Raw genomic sequence first — 15458 nt, forward strand, 5'->3', positions numbered from 1 at the left:
AAGTCAAGGAGGTGCAATCCAAAAGTATAATAAAAACATACTCAACCAAATAATAGAAGAATATTTCCCAAATCTTGGAGAAGAAATACAAATATGAAAGGAAAAAAGCAAATTATGTTTGTTTTCTGATGTTATAAAAAGACCCAAAATTCTCTTTGATCTGATATAAACTTTCAATAAAACAAGAGAATACACAATCAAAATGAAATATAAGCAGCTTCTCTACATACCAACAAAGAACTTGCTACAAAATAAGTTCAAAAACCAATCACAGAAGTTCAGAAAATCTAAAAAAAAAAAGCCTAGGCATAAGCTTAATGTATGGTCTGGGAACTGTGATTCATGCTTGTAATCTCATCTCTTTGGGAGGTAGAGATTGGGTGAAATGCAATAGTTAGTGAGACTTCATCTCAATCCATAAGCCAGACATTGTGGCAGTCATGATGGCATACTCCTTTGGTTATAGCTAGTACAAGACCATAGTTTGGTGATCCAGACCAGCCCTGGGCAAAAGGGGAAAAATGAAAAACACAGAAAGGTCCAGGGGAATGACTCAAGTAGTACAGCACCTGTCTAACATGGGCATGGCCCTGAATTAAAATCCAATTCCACAAAAAAAAAGTTACAGACCTTGTTATGAAGCTATAAAACCCTGAAGAAAGAAATTGTAGAAAACATAGAAGATGGACAACCCTCTCCTGTTCATGAGTAGGCAGAATAAATGTTGAGAAAGTGATCATTATACAAAAAGCCTTACAAAATTTCAATGTTATCCTACCAAAAGCAATGTAATTTTCCACAGAAATAGAAAAGAAGCTATTCTAAAATTCATATACAGCCACAAACGACCTAGATAACAAAAGAAATCCTGAGAAAAAGAACAATGCCAGAGGTTTCACCTGACTTCAAAATATAGTATAAATCCATAGTAACAAAACAGCATGATATTTAACTAACTAAATAAAACAGATACCTAGACTAACTGAATAGACTAACTGAATTTCTTGGTCCTCTAGGACCAAGAAATAAACCCACACAGCTATAGCCATCTCATTTCCACAAAGATGCTTAAAGACATGTGTTGCAGAATAGACAGCATCTTCATCAAATGGTACTAGGAAAACTGAATATTCATTCATGGAAGACTGAAAATAGATCTCTAGCTCTCACCCTGTAAAACAATCAATTTAAACTGAATCAAAGACTTTAAAGTAAACTTGAAATTTTGAAACTACTAGAGGAAAACACGTGACTATAAAAGAATAGCCAGTGAATCTCTAAATAGAACTGATTGCTGAAGTAACAAGAACAAACAATTGAAGAATGGGATTCTATCAAATTACAAATCTTTTGCACAATAAAAGAAACAATCAGCAGAGTGAAAAGACACCTAGAGAATGGGAGAAAATCTTTGTGAGATATCTATTCAGCAAGAGATTACTATCTTGAATATCTAAAGAACTAAAAAAATTAAAAGCCAAAATCACAAATAACACAATTGATAAATGGACAATAGAATTGAATAGATATTTATCAAAGGAGGAAGTCCAAATGGCCAATAAATACTTGAAAAAAATGTTCAAAATCCTTAGCCAACATGGAAATGCAAATTAAAACAGCATGGAGATTCGACCTCACCCTAGTCTTAATGGCTATTTTCACAAAAAGAAAAGCAGCAAGTTCTGCTGAGAATGCAGGGAAAGAGGAAGTCTTACCACTGCTGGTGGGAATGAAAGCTGGTCCAACCAACATGGAAACCTGTATGGAGGTTTCTCAAAATACAAAAAATAGAACTTGCATGTGATCTAGCTACACTGCTTCTGGGTATATACCTAAAAGAATCAAAATCAGCTGCCTGAGAGATGCATGTATGACATGTTTGTCATGGCACTATTCACAGCAGTGCTACAGAACCAGACTAGGTAACCACAATAGATGAATGGGTAAAGAAAAATTACAGAGAGATTACAGGAACTGTATTGAATTGAGGATCCTGTTAACAGAAATAAGCTAGGCACACCAAGTCAAATATCCTGTTTTTTCTTACTTGCAGAATTAAAAAAAAAAAAGAACAACCGACCTCATTGAAGTAAAACAGAGGCTATTTAGGAAGTGAAAGAGGAATTGAAAAGCGGTTGGGTGGAGTGGAGATAAGAAAGAGTAAGAACGGATGAAGATGATCAAATTATACTATATACATATATGGTGACATCACAAGAAAACCTCATTTTGTATAATTAATATACATACTAATAAGAATTCCACTATTTAAAATAAAATTTTTAAGTGATTAACTTTGATTACAGAGCATAGAAGTCACATCTCATCAATTTCTTCATTATGATTGTAACAAAAACATAAATGTATTTGTCAGAAATGGGAAGATTTAGTGGAAATAAATGGCATTTACTCTGATGTTTAAGGCAAGCTATGGTCAGTAAGCAATCATGCTTGTATCTTGAGCCTTTCTAGGTGAGAAGACTCTATACCACTTGTAGCAGAAGCTGAGTTAACTTACCATCATACCGAAAACACCGCAGGCGTGGGTGGAACTGTACTCACAGTATGAATCTGCAAAGCCTTTTCCACCTTGTCACTGGAACCCTAGAGGAAATAATTTCAGATGTATTTATTCTTAATGCGCAACTCCACTCTTACAAAACTTATTAGCCGGCCTCCGGACTTCTCTGGGGCCAGCAGCCGTCCGACCAGGGTCCTGGGGCCACAGGCTCAGCCAACGACCATGGGCTCAGTGTCTAACCAGCAGTTTGCAGGTTGCTGGGCCAAGGCGGCAGAGAAGGCGCCCGAGGAGGCGCCGGTGGACGTGGCACGGGCTGCAGAAGAGCCGCAGTTGCTGCCCGGTGCCGGCATCTGTAAGTGGTTCAATGTGGGCATGGGGTTCGGCTTCTTGTCCATGACCGCCCGCGCTGGGGTCGCGCTCTACCCTCCCGTAGACGTCTTTGAGTACCAGAGTAAGCTGCACATGGAGGGCTTCCGGAGCCTGAATGAGGGTTAGGCAGTAGAGTTCACCTTTAAGAAGTCTGCCAAAGGCCTGGAATCCATCCGTGTCACTGGCCCTGGTGGGGTGTTCTGTATTGGGAGTGAGAGGCGGCCAAAGGGGAAGAATATGCAGAAGAGCAGATCCAAAGGAGACAGGTGCTACAACTGTGGTGGTCTAGACCATCATGCCAAGGAATGCAAGCTGCCACCCCAGCCCAAGAAGTGCCACTTCTGCCAAAGCATCAACCATATGGTGGCCTCATGTCCACTGAAGGCCCAGCAGGCCCCCAGCTCCCAGGGAAAGCCTGCCTACTTCCGGGAGGAAGAAGAAGAGCTCCATAGCCCTGCTCTGCTCCCAGAGGCCCAGAATTGAGCCGCTAGGGTCGGACTATTCTTTTTCTATAAGGAAGCTTCAAGGAGTAGGCATCAATAGGCAGAGTGGAGACAGTGGGGATAGGGTGGGGTTGAGGGGGTAGCTGGCACTGCCATATCTCAGGCCGGGGTTCCCAGCATCACCCCATCTTCCCTCTTGTTGGGGGGAATGGGTGAGGCAATGGAACTCCAATCATGCTATCCAAATGCAAGTGAGGGCTTTTGGGGGGAACCACCCTAGAACCTGCATGCTTTATCTGAGGCTTCATCTCAAGACCTCCAGCTTTTATAAGTTGTCTGGATTGGGAAATTGTACTCCATTTAAAGAAGGATGTGTAATATCCAGATGTGAGACCAGATTAATGGACCAAACCCACAAGCTACTACCTGCTGTGGGAGGGCATCTCAGGAGTAAGGCAGGGTTTTTTGTTTTGTTTTCTTTTCTTTTCTTTTTTTTTTTTTTCACATCTTGTTTCCTCATAACCCAATCTTGGGATATGGCGATGGGTACTTTCTCAAGCAATGGGTTATGATGACAGGCAAAAGGGTGGTTGGGTAAAGGGCTGCAGACCTGCTGCTCCTAACTCACTCTCACCCCTTTCTGGGCCAATGTGATTTTATTTATTTGCTCCCTTGGATAACTGCACCTTGGGTCCCACTTTCTCCAGGTTGCCAACTGCACTATCTGTGTGCGATTGACGTATCTTGTGCATTTTAACTTTTTTTTCTTAATGTAAATATTCTGGTTTTGTATTTTTGTATATTTTAATCTAAGACCCTCATTCCTGCACTGTGTTCTCAGGTACATGAGCAATCTCAGGGATAAGTCGGCAGCAGCTCCAGGTCCACACAGCAGGAATACTTTGTTGTTTTTATCACCATGGAGAGCAACCATTAGGAGTGCACAGCCTATTGAACTACCTCATTTTGCCAATTAGAGCTGGCTTTTCTGCCATAGTGTCCTCTTGAAACCCTGTTCACCTTAAAAATATTTCATGGGAGACTAGGTTTTAATTGGGTTGCCCCATGACTTGATCTTGTTCTGCTGGAAGATTGGAAATTAGTTTAAACAGGAAATGTTCAGAGAAGTTAGGAGAGGCTGGGCCAGGTGAAAGGCTCAGAGAGGAAGCCAAGTTTGGGTGGTGATTGTCTAATCTCAGGGCAAGGGTCTTGCTTTCGATACCAATCCATCCTTCACTGGATTAGCCTAGGTCTACCATGCACAACAGGGTGTGTATTTTTTTTTTAAATATGAGTTGGTAAGGCTGAGTTTCAACACCAATATATTTGTGTCCACCCTGTACTCCACAGGGATGGATATATGAAGCAAGGACCCAAATCCTTAGCCTTTCAAAATTCTTGGCTTTCAGGGAGACACATAAGCAAGGACCTCTTTGTGGTGCCTGGAGCCAGTGTCCTACCCTGCTGCAGTAGTGGTTAATAGTGTTGTGGTAGCTAAAGGAGAAAAGGGTGTTTCATTTACATGCTGTGAGATCACCGCAAACCTACCTCACTCTGTTGAAATGGGACAAATGCAATAGAACACATTGGGTGGTGTGTGTCTGATCCTGGTTTCTTGTTTCCCCCAAATGCTGCCCCCTCCTAGTAATTGTATTTGTCTGGGCTTTGTAGGATTTTACTGAGTCTCTGAGTTGTCGACTGCTAGGTGGCCTAGTTTGTATAAATATAATGTGTTGGTCTTCATGTTCTTTTGGGGTTTATTTTTTACAAACATTTTGTATTGAGCAAAAAATAGCCAAAGCATCTTTGACAGAAGGTTCTGCACCAGACAAAAGGATCTGAAACACAAGTTTAGGGGGCCCTCTTCTTAAAGTAAGGATCTTGAACCATCTTTTTCTTTTGTACTCTCTTTTCCCTTTCACATTTTGGATCGGATTTTCTGTCCTAAAAATGACTCCTATCCTACCTAGCTCTTCTACCTCCAAAGGAAACCTACATGCCCATACACATTTAATTATTGAAGTGTTTCTACATCTCCAAATGATTTATGCAAAAATACGGAAGAAGCTAGGAGCCCTCTCCCCTTATTTCCAACCTCCTGAGTCAGGACCATTTCTCATGTGATTCTTGCCAAACATGAAACCTGCTGTTTCAATGGATCAAGCCTACTTTATCTGTAATCCTAGAGCGAAGCAGTTGAGGGGCTTCCCATGTAGAAAACCAGGTCAGGAAACCAGGAAAGGCAATATGAATGTACATTCAAGTCACTCAGGAACTTTTATGTAGGTACAAGAAACTTATGTCAAAGCAGCCACAAGATTGTTTAATAGGAGACGGACAAATGTAACTCCATGTTTACTGCTAGAAAACAAAACTTCGTGAGAAAAATCTTGAATTTATGGGGAAGGAGGGAAGGTGGGAAAGTGTGCACCTGTCTGTCCTTTCCCTGATCCCTTCTCTTTCCTGAGCTGCAGGAAACTAAGCCCCCTTGGGCTTTGGTGACCCCATCACTGGGGTGTTTATTTCAAGGTTGATTTTGCTCTACCTGAGTACTTCCTTTCCCATTTTCTAATCATTTTGTAACACATGCTGACTCTTCCCTTCCCTTTTCCTTTCCCTGGGAAAATACAATGAATAAATAAAGACTTATTGATACTTAAAAAAAAAACAAAACTTGTTAGCCGCAAAAGGCTTAAATTCACAGAGAAAACCTTGAAAACAAAGAAGCCAAGTGTCAGTGCTTTTCTGCTGTCACTTGCCTAGAAATTTCTGCATAAATGTATTCAATTTAGACTCTGAGCAGTGAATCATATTCTTCTTATTGTCACTGAAATTTTCTTTCTTTTTTATCATCACAATTTAAGAATTATTATTTATGATTTCTACGCTTCATCTGGCAAAGTACCAGTAGGTACCAGTTAATGACAACATTTAAAAAATACCATTTTGTTTCTTTATACTTTCCCCACCCTTTCTTCAACAGTGTTCTCTGAAGACACTATAATTCAAAAATCATTATTAAGATTTGATGTTCCCTGTGTTTTCTTTCTTATAACCCAGAGGTTACTATCACTGTAAGCTGTGCTTGGTGGATTTTCTGCGATTCTCCAAACAAATAAACACTGAAAAAACTTTGTGATAAGCTATTAATCTTAATGGGAACAACTCAGTCCTAAAATTAAGTTTTATATTCATCAGAAAATGTGACTAAATAAAGTGATTTCAGTGTGTGAAATGTATAAAATTATTTAGAGATAAGAAATAAGAGGTCTTGACCCAAGAGAATCCCTATCAAGCAAAAGTAAAGCACAAACAAACCAAATTGTCAATCAAAGCAAAGTGATTATTTAGGAGTCAATTTTCAAATAAAAATATTTACATAATACCTGGTTGGGAAATATTTAAATAATAGGATTTATATTCTTGAATGAATAGCATACACATATATAAACTTAGGTCATGTAGGACAGAATGTCTATGATCATGAAATTGAAATGTTGGGTTTTCTCAGCAATTTCACATCTACTGCAATAGAGAATAATAAAAAGATTTGAGATATGGGATGATGATTTCAAAGTTGGTGAAGAATCGTGATTGTTTGCAAAATTAAAAAATTTCAGCATGTTAAGAATTCTCTGGACTCAGATGGCAAGAAATAAAGGTAAGAGAACACTCCCAGAAGCTGAAGATTTCAACACTGTGTACACTGAAGGGATCAATATGATATAGTTAGTGTATATAAAATAAAATACCAAGTTGAAAAAAGCCTCAGAGTTTCAGTTTCCATGTATAGAAAAAAAAAAAAAAGGAAGAAAAGAAAGTCTTTCCCAACTCTCAAGGGCATAGAAATGAAAATTGTCTTCAATAAGTAAATCTATTAAGTGAGTGCTTTTTGCAAGAGCTATCCTAAATAGTGTAGAGAATTCAAATAGGAAGTAGAACTTTTTTATCCTTAAACCATTTTGAGATTGAAATGTATATAATACTTTTGTGGATACTATTTTTTCAGAATGAAAGTACTTTTCTTTAAAATAAGAGAAATTACACAGAACATATACATGGTACATGTGCTTAAGCATGAACTGTCCATAATGACAGGTCATTATGCATACTTCTTTTTCATATTTTTCTACTTCTAATATTTAATTATGAGATTAGGAATTTTCTTTGCTAGTGGGAAGTTAATTTAGCTGTCTCTTTATAAATAATTTCATACATGTAATATTTTATTTTGGAGAATACACATAAACTTAATGCACTTCCATACCCTGCTGATTTTCATATTAATCCATTATACAAATATATATGAGTTCCGACCATGAGGCAAATACTATAGTAGATGGTAGGGTTATAAACAATGAGGGGTTCAAATCATCAGATAAAGAAATGCACTTTAAAAGGTAAATGAGTTAAAATTTTCATGCTAGTCATCACAGTAGGTACAATTCCAGTATGTCCCCCCAAAACCCCACCACCATTTTCTATGTCCTATATAATTCATCCCATTTAATTTTGGTGAGATTTGTGAATATAATAAAATATAACTCCCATGATTATGTAACATTATATTACAGAAAGGATTTATGGATATAATTAAAGTCCAAACAGACAATCAAAAGCGAGATTAACCTGGAGGGGGTCTAAACAAGTCAGTGAGGCATTAAAAAAAGTCAAAGTCATTTTCTTGCTGGTCTTGAAGAGACAAAATGAAAGTGGTATGCAGGGCCACATGACAGAGTAGTACATGTGGTCCCAGGAACAGCAAACATTCTTGGTAGACAACTGGTGAGGAAGGAAGAGTAGTGTCTTAAAACCATATGGTACTAAATTCTACCAACAACCAGGAAGAGGAACTTGTGCTGTAGCTCACAGTTCTGGCTAAACTCTTGATTTCAATCCTGTGAGAACATGAGCAGACAACCTGCTGGTTTTAGAAGGAGACTTCTTTCAGAGAATATTTAGTATGAAATACTAAATATAAGTTGTTTCATAATTTACTATGCAGCATTGAAAATTAATACAGTAAAATATAAGGTTGACTAAGTTCCCTTAAGCAGTATTGAAAGCTTTCTGAACGGTAACATTTACAGAGTTCTAAGGAATTACTTTATACTAGCAAGTTCAAGAATGTAGAACACAGAAGGAAGGAGAGGGATTTCTATACATATAAAGGCAAAAGGAAAGAAAGTTAAGGACAATGACAATAAATCACCATGAATGTAATGCAGAATCTGGGAAGGAGGAAGGTGCACACTATACTTCATTGACTGACTGTCACACACCACTGATAATAGGGGAGCTTTATCTTATGTATAATTGAAAGTAGAGTGGCAGACTGATTAATTCCTTCCCAACACCCACATTGGTTTCCCCTGCTAAAAATATTCACGTTCCAATTCCAGAAATGTAGAATTATTATTACTATTTACCAAATAAAATTTATATATATAATTAAAGTAGGTATCTTGATGTAGTAAGATAATCCTGTTTATTTTGGTGGGCCTAAATGCAATCATAAAGGTCCATTTATAAAACTGGTTGTAGACTTTAGTAATACAACCCTGCAAAACAACTTATTTTAAACTTGTGGCCCCCAAAGCTATAAAATAATAAATCTGTGTGGTTCAAAGCTTGTCAATTTCAATAGTCATGGGAAACAAATACAGGCAGCAAATATTGCCAGTTATATTCAACAAGTGATTAAGATACAGCATGAAAACATATCCAGATATAAAAATTTGAGCTTCAGATGATGGGTTAATTCTTACATTAGTATGTGGTGAAAATGAAGACACATTGAATGGAATCTCTAAACTGAAATGTCTCTGTAGGTTGGTACAAGATGGTAAGGGCTACATGATCGACAGGCCCTGTGCACATTGAGGAGCTGTTGAACACTTTCCTAACAATCTAGTAAAGAAGTATAGTTGATTTTCTCACACTGAGAATCATAGTGTATGTAAAAGTTTAAATTAAAAAATATTTAATGTTTGTTTTTTTGTGGGGTTTTATTTTACTGAAAACTATATCCTCTTAAAATTGAGAAAGTAAGGTAATATGTATTTTATTTGCATATTTGTTTGATAAGAAAGATTAAAAGGCTGTTTTCATTAGTTTCCTTTTTCAACAATGACATCAATCCATAAAATCACAAATGCTAATGTTCCCACTGAATTTTATTGATAGTAGAAATATTCATTTAACTGAACTATTGTTCCTGTAATTGAAATTTGAATCAAGCGAATGAACATGTTTCTTTCAATGCTATAAATCACTTGTATATAAATTTTTTATGATAATGTTAAAATTCTTAAAGAAAAACACTATTTAACAATTCCTAGTGGATGTGGATGCTTATAAAATCGAAAATGCAAAATGCAATACCATGTTACTCAGGTAGTTTGAATGTTTCCATTATTATAACTTAAATAATCTTAAAAAGAATAATTATTTTTATGTATTTCTTATCACGGAACTGTATGTAGCTCAGCAGTAGAGTGTGTGCTGAATATGTGTGAGTTCTTAGGTTCCATTCCCAGCATGCACACACACACAAAGTCATAATAGAACTCATTTATAAAAACATGGGAATGTTTAAAGTGAGACAATAATAGATTAAAGGCTACATTTCTGTCTACAAGGTATCATAGAGGAAGTGTATATGACAGAAATAATGATATAGTGATATCTTCCATGAAGATAAATAAAGTGGAGATCAAGTCACCCAACGTCTACATCTGCAACAAAACCATGAGAGAAGTAGACTGGTTTGTAAACATTCTGCCTCTACAGTGACATAAAGGATTATTTAGAGAATTACGGAATAATTCTTCATGGAGTGAACTAAATGTCTGTATAGATTCATAATAGTATGAATCTATTATCCACATTAAAATAAAATGTTAGAGCCAGTTGACACTGCTCATCTTCAGGGGACTTTGGGTGGTAATAAATGTTAGGTGAATATTTTGTGCACTGTCCAAAGATTGTGACAGTTACCTATTATCCAGAAAATTCATGTAGACACAATGAAGCCTGAGCAAGGATTTTTAACAGAAGAACTATTTTTCCTTCTCCTTCAGCTCTTCCCTCCCATCCTCCCAAACTCTCTATTTAAGTTATGTACACTTGCATTCTTCTCAAAGTAAGCAATGCTCTGTGACACAAAAAACAATGGAAACAAGCACATTTACCTTCATATCTTTAGAAATGATATATAAATGGCAAAGGTGATAGATGTTTTACAAATATTAGTATTAAATTAGAACACATATAATTAATTAGAGTATTTTTTGACTCAGAATATACAAAACGTCTTTCTAGGGTATAGTCAAACATAGAAATCACCTACTTTCATTTCAGTTTTATAATTTACACTTTAGAGAATTTTAGAAAATTCTTCAGAAATTCTTTAGAAAAAGCATGCTTCTAAGCAAGAATTAATAAAGTATTAACATTTGTGTTCAGAAATGTTCTTTTTATATATGATTGAAAACCTTAAAATTTTCTTTACTTCTACTTGTTATTAAGATAGTTTATGAGTTATTCTGGTGAGAAAGAATGAAGCCGTTTTCTGATTTCCCCATTGTCAGGTGAGCTAAATTGACTCTGAAATCAAGCCAGGAGTTCTTCTATTGAACACAAATCATTTTACAGAATATCAATATCAAACAAAATCATTTGTCCATAAAAAGAACAAGATAAAATAAAATCACTCCACATATTTGAGCTGACAAAAAGAAAAAGAAAAAAATGTTGTATAAACCACAAAATGGCTCCTATCCCACCTTTCTACCTTTTCTGAAGCTTATTAACCAATTGTTCTCACCTTCTATATAACAACATAGAGAAAAGGCCAAAACTTCAAGGAATCCTCTCCAAAGTCACTCAATACAAGGCTGAATTCTGTATCAAGTCTCTGTAAAAACCAACTTATTAAAATATCCTCAACTACTCCATGGTATGTCATTTTCTCATTCTATGGAGCCAATAAACTCAACTCTGTCCAGCTTCAGGCAAGGTTTCAGAACTCTTTGGTGAACATCAATAAAAGATACTTCAAACTATATTACAAAGCAATAATAATAAAAACAGCATGGTACTGGCACAAAAACAGACATGAAGACCAGTGGAACAGAATAGAGGACCCAGATACGAAGCCACATGACTATAATCAACTTGTGTTTGACAAAGGCACTAAAAATATATGATGGAGAAAAGACAGCCTCTTCAGCAAAAACTGCTGGGAAAACTGGTTAGCAGTCTGCAAAAAACTGAAACTAGATCCTTGTATATCACCCTATACCAATATTAACTCAAAATGGATCATGGATCTCAATATCAGGCCACAAACTCTAAAGTTGGTACAGGAAAGAGTAGGAATTACTCTGGAATTAATAGGTATAGGTAAGAACTTTCTCAACGGAACCCCAGCAGCACAGCAACTAAGAGATAGCATAGATAAATGGGACTTCATAAAACTAAAAAGCTTCTGTTCAACAAAAGAAATGTTCTTTAAACTGAAGAGAACATCCACAGAGTGGGAGAAAATATTTGCCAGCTACACATCAGACAAAGGACTGATAACCAGAATATATAGGGAACTTAAAAAACTAATTTCTCCCAAAATTAATGAACCAATAAAGAAATGGGCAAGTGAACTAAACAGAACTTTCTCAAAAGAAGAAATTCAAATGGCCAAAAAACATTTGAAAAAATGCTCACCACCTCTAGCAATAAAGGAAATGCAAATTAAAACCACACTAAGATTCCACATCACCCCTGTTAGAATAGCCATCATTAGCAACACCACCAACAACAGGTGTTGGCTTCTGGAAATAAGAGATCACTTGTGTTCACTTTTTCATGATTGGAAAAATCTAGTTTTCACAATTGTGTAAAACGTGTACATTGCTAGGAGTTAGAAATATTTTTAAGATATTGACATGTCACAAGAGAGAGACAACACAACTCAAAGCCAACAGGCAAGGCAAAATTTACTTCTGCAGAAGAGTGTTTCACAAAGAGCAAGCACATGCAGCATGGTGTTTGCTGGGGTTTTATCTGTAATGCAATGCTTTCCCTCCCTTGAGTTAGGCTGCTTTTGGGTTCACAACCTCCAAAACCAGGGCTACTGGTGCAATTTTGGTCAGCTGAGAATAACAGTACTTTGTTCTTAATAGAAGCTTTTATCATGTTTAGCAGAGTTCATGAAGTGAGCATAAGGGAAGCAATTTAGTGAGACTATCATTAATCCCTTTATAGAAAAGACCCAATCCAAGTTGATTCTCACACGAGGGAAACTATTTCTATAGCTTCCAGGTAGAACCTGTTCTACCATTTTCTCTAATTTTGTTGAAGAGAAAACATAAGCAATAACAAGAAAGACAGAGCTTTTTGCTAGTTGAGATAAAGATAGCTATAGAGAGAGATTCCTAGCATTGCTTCCATATACACCTCAAGTTGTTACACCTCAAGTTGATTCATCTCTAAATGACATTTTCTTGGGTTCCTGATCCCCATCTCACATTGACCTCTGACAATTTAAGGTTTCTGTATTAGTTTTTCTGCAGTGGGGACATCAAATACTTTCATGTTTTGGGTTTCTTAAATATCCCCATATATCCTGTATATGCTCTCCCCTTATCATTTAACCCAAGTCCAACCACATTCCTGTATTTGCTTTAGATCTAAAGTCCACATATGAGGGAGAACATATGATTTTGGGTCTTCTGAGCCTTGCTAACCTCACTCAGAATGATATTCTCCACTTCCATCCATTTACTTGCAAATGACAAGATTTCATTCTTCTTCATGGCTGAATAAAACTCCATTGTGTTTAAGTACCACATTTTCTTAATTCATTCATCAGTAGTGGGGCATCTTGACTGTTTCCATAACTTGGCTATTGTGAATAGTGCTGCAATAAACATGGGTGTGCAGGTGCCTCTGGAGTACCCTGTGTCTCATACCTCTGGGTATATCTCCAGGAGTGGGATTGCTGGATTATATGGCAGATATATGTTTAGATTTTTAAGAAGCCTCCAAATTTTTTTTCAGAGTGGTTGCATTAGCTTGCATCCCCACCAACAATGTACAAGGGTTCCTTTTTCTCCACATCCTTACCAAGCCCTGCTGTTAGTGGTATTTTTGATGATGGCGATTCTAACAGGAATGTGGTGGAATCTTAGTGTGGTTTTGATTTGCATTTCCTTTATGACTAGAGATGGTGAACATTTTTTCATGTGTTTTTTGGGCACTTGAATTTCTTCTTTTGAGAACGTTTGTTTAGTTGAGTTGCCCATTTCTTTATTGGTTCATTGATTTCAGAGAGTTTAGTTTTTTAAGTTCTCTTTACAGTCTAGTTATCAGTCCTTTGTCTGATGTACAGCTGGCAAATGTTTTCTCCCACTCTGTGGGTGGACTCTTTAGTTTAGAAACTGTTTCTTTTGTTCTGCAGAAGCTTTTTAATTTTATGAAGTCCCCTTTGTCCATCCTTTCTCTTAGGTGCTGAGCTGCTGGGTTTCTATTGAGGAAGTCCTTGCCTGAACCTACTGCTTCCAGAATATTCTCTGCTCTTTCCTGTTCCAACTTCAGAGTTTTGGGTGTGATATTAAGGTCCTTGATCCATTTTAGTTGATACTAGTATAGGGTGATAAACATGTATCTAGTTTCAGGTTTTTGCAGATGGATAACTACTTTTCCCAAAAACATTTGTTGAAGAAGCTGTCTTTTCTCCATCATATATTTTTAGCAACTTTGTCAAAAATAAGGTGGGCATACTTGTGTGGATTCATATCTGGGTCCTCTATTCTATTTCACTGGTCTTCATATCTGTTTTTGTGCCAGTGCCATGCTGTTTTTATTGCTATTGCTTTGTAAAATACTTTGAATTCAGGTGTTGTGATACCTACAGCATTGTTCTTTTTGCTGAGTATTGCTTTGGCTATTCAAAGTCTCTTGTGTTTCCAAATGAATTTTAGCATAGATTTTTCAGTCTCTGTGATGAATGTCATGGGTATTTTGATGGAAATTTCATTAAACATGTAGATTGCTTTGGGTAGTATAGCCATTTTTATTATGTTGATTCTACCAATCCATAAGCATGGGAGATCTATCCACCTTTTTTAGTATTCCTTGATTTCTATCTTAATGGGTTTATAGTTCTCCTTGTAAAAGTCATTTACATCCTTTGTTAAGTTTACTCCAAGGTATTTCATTTTTTTTTTGAGGCTATGATAAATGGAATTGTTTCCATGTATTCTTTCTCAGTTTGTTCATTATTGGTATATAGAAAAGCTAATGATTTTTGTAAGTTGATTTTGTATCCTGCCATCTTCCTGTAGCTATTCATGTTGTCTAGGCATTTTTGGTTAAAGTTTTTTTGGGGACTTTAAGGTATAGGATCATATCATCTACAAATGGGGATATTTTGACAGTTTCTTTAAATATTTGTATTCCTTTATTTCTTCTTCATGCATAATCGCTCTGGCTAGGAACTCCAGTACTATGTTGAATAGGAAAGGGAATAGTGGTCACCCTTGTCTTGTTCCTGATTTTAGGGGAAATGTTTTCAGTTTTTCACCAGTAAGTATGATGTTTGCTCTAGGTTTGTCATGTATAGCCTTTACAATGTTGAGGTACTTTCATTCTATTCCTACTTTTCTTAGAGCTTTTATCATGAATTGGTGCTGGATATTATTGAAGGATTTTACTGCATCTATTGATCAGGTGGTTTTTGTCCTTTCTTTTATTAATGTACTGTATTGCATTTATAGATTTACATATGTTCATCCCCAGGATGAAGCCTACTGGTCATGGTGAATGATCTTTCTGATGTGTTGTAGGATTTGTTTCGCCGTTATTTTACTGATAATTTTTGCATCAAGGTTCATTAAGGAGATTTGCCAGTAGTTCTCCATTTTGGAGGTGTCTTTGCCTGCTTTTGGGATGAGTGTAATATTAGCTTCATAAAATGATTCATGCAGTTCTTTCTCGTGGAACTGTTTAAGGATGGTTGGTGTTAGTTCTTCTTTAAAGATCTGATAGAATTCAGCAGAGAATCCATCAGGTCCTGGATTTATTTTTTGGGAGACTCTTTATTGCTTCCTCAATTTCATTTTGTG

General features: G+C 36.5%; 1 pseudogene; it reads left to right on the top strand.

Moving 5' to 3' along the window:
• Positions 1-2743: 2743 nt before the first annotated feature.
• LOC109679376 (protein lin-28 homolog A pseudogene) lies at positions 2744-3373 on the top strand (annotated as a pseudogene).
• The last annotated feature ends 12085 nt before the right edge of the window (positions 3374-15458 follow it).

Source organism: Castor canadensis, chromosome 8, assembly GCF_047511655.1.
Source record: "Castor canadensis chromosome 8, mCasCan1.hap1v2, whole genome shotgun sequence".
In the NCBI taxonomy this organism is placed as follows: Eukaryota; Metazoa; Chordata; class Mammalia; order Rodentia; family Castoridae; genus Castor; species Castor canadensis.